This window comes from Oryctolagus cuniculus, chromosome 16 (assembly GCF_051225735.1).
Source record: "Oryctolagus cuniculus isolate XC-2025 breed Fujian yellow rabbit chromosome 16, ASM5122573v1, whole genome shotgun sequence".
NCBI classification, from domain to species: Eukaryota; Metazoa; Chordata; class Mammalia; order Lagomorpha; family Leporidae; genus Oryctolagus; species Oryctolagus cuniculus.
This window is the reverse complement of record NC_142882.1, coordinates 5,661,555-5,667,554: the sequence shown is the minus strand read 5'-3', so window position 1 is coordinate 5,667,554 and position 6,000 is coordinate 5,661,555.

Sequence of the window (6,000 nt, the reverse complement as noted above, 5' to 3'; positions counted from 1 at the left end):
CATGCTCCTGAATGAACAATGGGTCATAGAAGACATTAAAAGAGAAATCAAAAATGTTCTGGAAGTAAATGAGGATAACAGCACAACATACCAAAACTTATGGGACGCAGCAAAAGCAGTGTTAAGAGGAAATTTTATATCAATAGTTACCTACATCAAGAAATTGGAAAGGCACTAAATAGAGGAGATTTCAATTCACCTCAAGGATCTAGAAAACCTACAGCAAACCAGACCCAAATCTAGTAGGAGAAGAGAAATAATTAAAATCAAAGAAATCAACAGGATTGAATCCAAAAAATCAATACAAAAGATAAGCAAAACTAGGAGCTGGTTTTTTGAAAAAATAAACAAAATTGACACCCCAGTGGCCCAACTAACTAAAGAAAGAAAAGACCCAAATCAATGAAACCAGAGATGAAAAAGGAAACGTAACAACAGACACCACAGAAATAAAAAGAATCATCAGAAATTACTACAAGGACTTGTATGACAGCAAACAGGGAAATCTATCAGAAATGGATAGATTCCTGGACACATGCAACCTACCTAAATTGAAACAGGAAGACATAGAAAATCGAAACAGACCCATAACTGAGACAGAAATTGAAACAATAATAAAGGTCCTCCCAACAAAGAAAAGCCCAGGACAAGATGGATTCACTGCTGAATTCTACCAGACATTGAAAGAAGAACTGACTCCAAAACTTCTCAAACTATTCAGAACAATTGAAAAAGAGGGAATCCTCCCAAATTCTTTCTATGAAGCCAGCATCACCTTAATTCCTAAGCCAGAAAAAGATGCAGCATTGAAAGAGAATTACAGACCAATATCCCTGATGAACATAGATGCAAAAATCTTCAATAAAATTCTCGCCAATAGAATGCACAACACATCAGAAAAATCATCCACCCAGACCAAGTGGGATTTATCCCTGGTATGCAGGGATGGTTTAATGTGCACAAAACAAACAATGTGATACACCACATTAACAGACTGCAGAAGAAAAACCATATGATTATCTCAATAGATGCCGAGAAAGCATTTGATAAAATACAACACCCGTTCATGATGAAAACTCTAAGCAAACTAGGTTTGGAAGGAACATTCCTCAATATAATCAAAGCAATCTATGAAAAACCCACAGCCAACATCCTATTGAATGGGGAAAAATTGGAAGCATTTCCACTGAGATCTGGTACCAGACAGGGATGCCCACTCTCACCACTGCTATTCAATAAAGTTCTGGAAGATCTAGCCAGAGCTATTAGGCAAGAAAAAGAAATTAAAGGGATACAAATTGGGAAGGAAGAACTCAAACTATCTCTCTTTGCAGATGATATGATTCTTTATTTAGGGGATCCAAAGAACTCTACTAGGAGACTATTGGAACTCATAGAGGAGTTTGGCAAAGTAGCAGGGTATAAAATCAATGCACAAGAATCAAAAGCCTTTGTATACACAGGCAATGCCATGGCTGAGGAAGAACTTCTAAGATCAATCCCATTCACAATAGCTACAAAAACAAATTCCTTGGAATAAACATAACCAAGGATGTTCAAGATCTCTATGATGAGAATTACAAAACCTTAAAGAAAGAAATAGAAGAGGATACCAAAAAATGGAAAAATCTTCCATGCTCATGGATTGGAAGAATCAATATCATCAAAATGTCCATTCTCCCAAAAGCAATTTATAGATTCAATGCAATACCAATCAAGATACCGAAGACCTTCTTCTCAGATCTAGAAAAAATGGTGCAGAAATTTATATGGAGACACAGGAGACCTCGGATAGCTAAAGCAATCTTTTACAACAATAACAAAGCTGGATGCATCACAATACCAGATTTCAGGACATACTACAGGGCAGTTGTAATCAAAACAGCATGGTACTGGTACAGAAACAGATGGATAGACCAATGGAACAGAATTGAAAAACCAGAAATCAATTCAAACATCTACAGCCAACTCATATTTGATCAAGGATCCAAAACCAATCCCTGGAGTAAGGAGAGTCTATTCAATAAATGGTGCTGGGAAATTTGGATTTCCACATGCAGAATCATGAAGCAAGACCTCTACCTTTCACCTTACACAAAAATTCACTCAACATGGATTAAAGACTTAAATCTATGACATGACACTATCAAATTACTAGAGAGTATTGGAAAAACCCTGCAAGATATAGGTACCGGCAATAACTACTTGGAAAACACCCCAGAAGCACAGGCAGTCAAAGCCAAAATTAACTATTGGGATTGCATCAAATTGAGAAGTTTCTGTACTGCAAAAGAAACAGTCAGGAAAGTGAAGAGACAACCAACAGAATGGGAAAAATATTTGCAAACTATGCAACTGATAAAGGGTTGATAACCAGAATCTACAAAGAAATCAAGAAACTCCACAACATCAAAACAAACAACCCACTTAAGAGATGGGCCAAGGACCTCAATAGACATTTTACAAAAGAGGAAATCCAAATGGCCAACAGACACATGAAAAAATGTTCAAGGTCACTAGCAATCAGGGAAATACAAATCAAAACCACAATGAGGTTTCACCTCACCCCAGTTAGAATGACTCACATTCAGAAATCTACCAACAATAGATGCTGGAGAGCATGTGGGGAAAAAGGGACACTAACCCACTGTTGGTGGGAATGCAAACTGGTTAAGCCACTATGGAAGTCAGTTTGGAGAGTCCTCAGAAACCTGAAGATAACCCTGCCATTCAACCCAGCCATCACACTCCTTGGAATTTACCCAAAGGAAATGAAATTGGCATACAAAAACATTGTCTGCACCTTAATGTTTATTGCAGCTCAATTCACAATAGCTAAGACCTGGAACCAACCCAAATGCCCATGAACAGTAGACTGGATAAAGAAATTATGTGGCATGTATTCTATAGAATACTATACAGCAGTCAAAAACAATGAAATCCGTTCATTTGCAAAAAGATGGAGCAATTTGGAAAACAACATGCTGAGTGAATTAAGCCAGTCCCAAAGGGACAAATATCATATGTTCTACCTGATCAATGACAACTATCTGAGCACCAAAGGGGAAACTTTTTGAAATGAAATGGACACTATGAGAAACAGTGACTTGATCAGCTCTTGTCCTGACGGTTGATGTACAATGTAATACTTTATCCATTTAAATATTTTTTTGTTCTAGTACCATTGGTTGAACTCTGTAATTAACACACAATTATTCTTAGGTGTTTAAAATTTAACTGAAAAGTGATCCCTGTTAGGAATTTGGAAAACATTATGCTGAGTGAAATAAGCCAATCCCAAAGGGACAAATACCACTTATTCTCCTTGATAGGTGACAACTAACTGAGTACCAAAAAGGAAACCTGTTAAAGTGAAATGAACACTATGAGAAACGGTGACTTGATCAGCCCTCACCATGACTGTTGATGAGCACTTGATATGTTATCCCTCTTAGTATTTTTTTTTGTTTGTTCTACTTAATACTTTTGGTTGAATACTGTAATCAATACACAATTCTTCTTAAGTGCTGAAACTTAATTGAAAAGTGATCACTGTTAAATATAAGAGTGGGAATACAAGAGGGAAGAGATGTGCAATTCGGGACATGCTCAAGCTGACTTACCTCAAATGGTAGAGTTAGAAACATACCAGGGGATTCCAATTCAATCCCATCAAAGTGGCATGTACCAATGCCATCTCACTAGTCCCAGTGATCAATTTCCATTCACAATTGATCAGAATGATAGGACTAAGAACCAAAGGGATCACATAAACAAGAATAGTGTCTGCAAATACTAGCTGATAGAATCAAAAAGGGAGAGAACGATCCAACATGGGAAGTGAGATACAGAGCACATCCATAGAATGGCAGATGTCCTAAACAGCACTCTGGCCTCAGACTCAGCCCTTAAGGCATGCAGATCCGGCTGAAAAGCCCATGAGAGTATTTCAGGCATGGAAAGCCAAGACACTCTGGAAAAAAAAAAAAAAAAAAAAAAAAAAAAAAAAAAAAAAAAAAAACAAACAAACACCTAAATGAAAGATCTCCGCGAGTGAGATCCCAGTGGTAAGAACGGGTCATCAAAGAAGGAGGCACCTTTCTCTGAAGGGAGGAAAGAACTTCCACTTTGACCATGGCCTTGTCTAAAAATTATCACAGTCAGTGAACTCAAGGGGCTTCCATAGCCTTGGCAGCTCATGACAAGAGCCTACGGTGATTACTGATGCCATAAACAAGAGTGTTAATTTGTTAAGTCAACAACAGGAGTCACTGTGCACTTACTCCTCATGTAGGATCTTTGTCCTTAGTGTGCTGTACATTGAGATTTAATGCTATAACTAGTACTCAAACAGTATTTTTCACTTTATGTTTCTTTGTGGGAGCAAACTGTTGAAATCTTTACTTAATGTATGCTAAACTGATCTTTTGTATATAAAGAGAATTGAAAATGAATCTTGATGTGAATGGAAGGGGAGAGGGAGTAGGAAAGGGGAGGTTTGCAGGTGGGAGGTACGTTATGTGGGGGAAGCCATTGTAATCCGTATTCTGTACTTTGGAAATTTATATTCATTAAATACAAATTTAAATAAAAAGAATTTCTAAGATCAATCCCATTCACAATAGCTACAAAAAAGTAAGTACATTGGAAAAAATTTAACCAAGGAGAAAAAAGATCTCTATGATGAGAATTACAAAACTCTAAAAAGATAAATAAAAGATGACATTTAAAAGTGGAAAAAATTTCCATGTTCACAGATCGGAATAATCATCATCATCAAAATGTCCATTCTTCTGAAAATAATTACAGATTCAATGCAATACCATTCAAAATACTGAATACATTCTTCTCAGATGTAGAAAAGATGATGCTGAAATTCATTTGGAAACCTAAGAGGTCTAGGATATGTAAAAAATCTTATACAACAAAAATACAGCCAGAGGCACACAATACCAGATTTAAAGACATACTACAAAGTAGTTATTATCAAAACAGTATGGTATTGGTACAAAAACAGATGCATACACCAATGGAACAGAATAGAAATGCAGAAATCAATCCAACAATCTATAACAGCCAACTTATATTCATTCAAGTAGCTAAAACCACTCCCTAGAGCAAGGACAGGGATTTCCACATGCAGAAATATGAAGCAAGGCCCCTTACTTACAACTAACACAAAAATCCATTCAAAATGGATTAAAGACCTAAATCTATGACCCAATACCATCAAAGTACTAGAGAGCATTGGGGAAACCCTGCAAGACATCAGCCTAGGCACAGTGTTCCTTGAAAAGACCCCAGAGGCACAGGCAATAAAAACCAAGATTAATAAGTGGGATTACATCAAATTGCAAAGCTTCTGTATGGCAAACAAACAGGAAAGTAAAGAAGCAACAAGTAGAATGGGAGAAATTATTTGCAAACCACACAACTGATAAAGGATTAATAACCAGAATATATGAAGTGATCAAAAAATCAACAATAGCCAAGCAAACAACCCAGTCAAGAAGTGGGCAAAGGATGTAGACATTTCTCAAAAAACGAAATCCAAGTGGCCTACAGACACATGAAAAAATGCTCAGGATCACTAGCCATCAGGGACATGCAAATGAAAACCACAATGAGGTTTCACCCCACTCCAGTTAGAATGGCTCTCATACTGAAATCAACAAACAACAAATGCCAGTGAGGATGTGGGGAATAAGGTACCCTAATTCACTGCTGCTGGGAATGCAAACTGGTAAAACCACCATGGAAAATAGTTTTGAGATACCTCAGAAATCTGAATATAGCCCTACCCTAGGATCCATCCATCCCGCTCCTTGGAATGTACCCAAAGGAAATGAAATCAGCAAATAAAAGAGACATCTGCACCTGTATATTTATTGTAGCTCAATTCACAATAGTCAAGATATGGAATCAACCTAAATGCACATTAACCAAAGACTAGATAAACTATGGAGCCAGTGCCACAGCTCACTAGGCTAATCCTCTGCC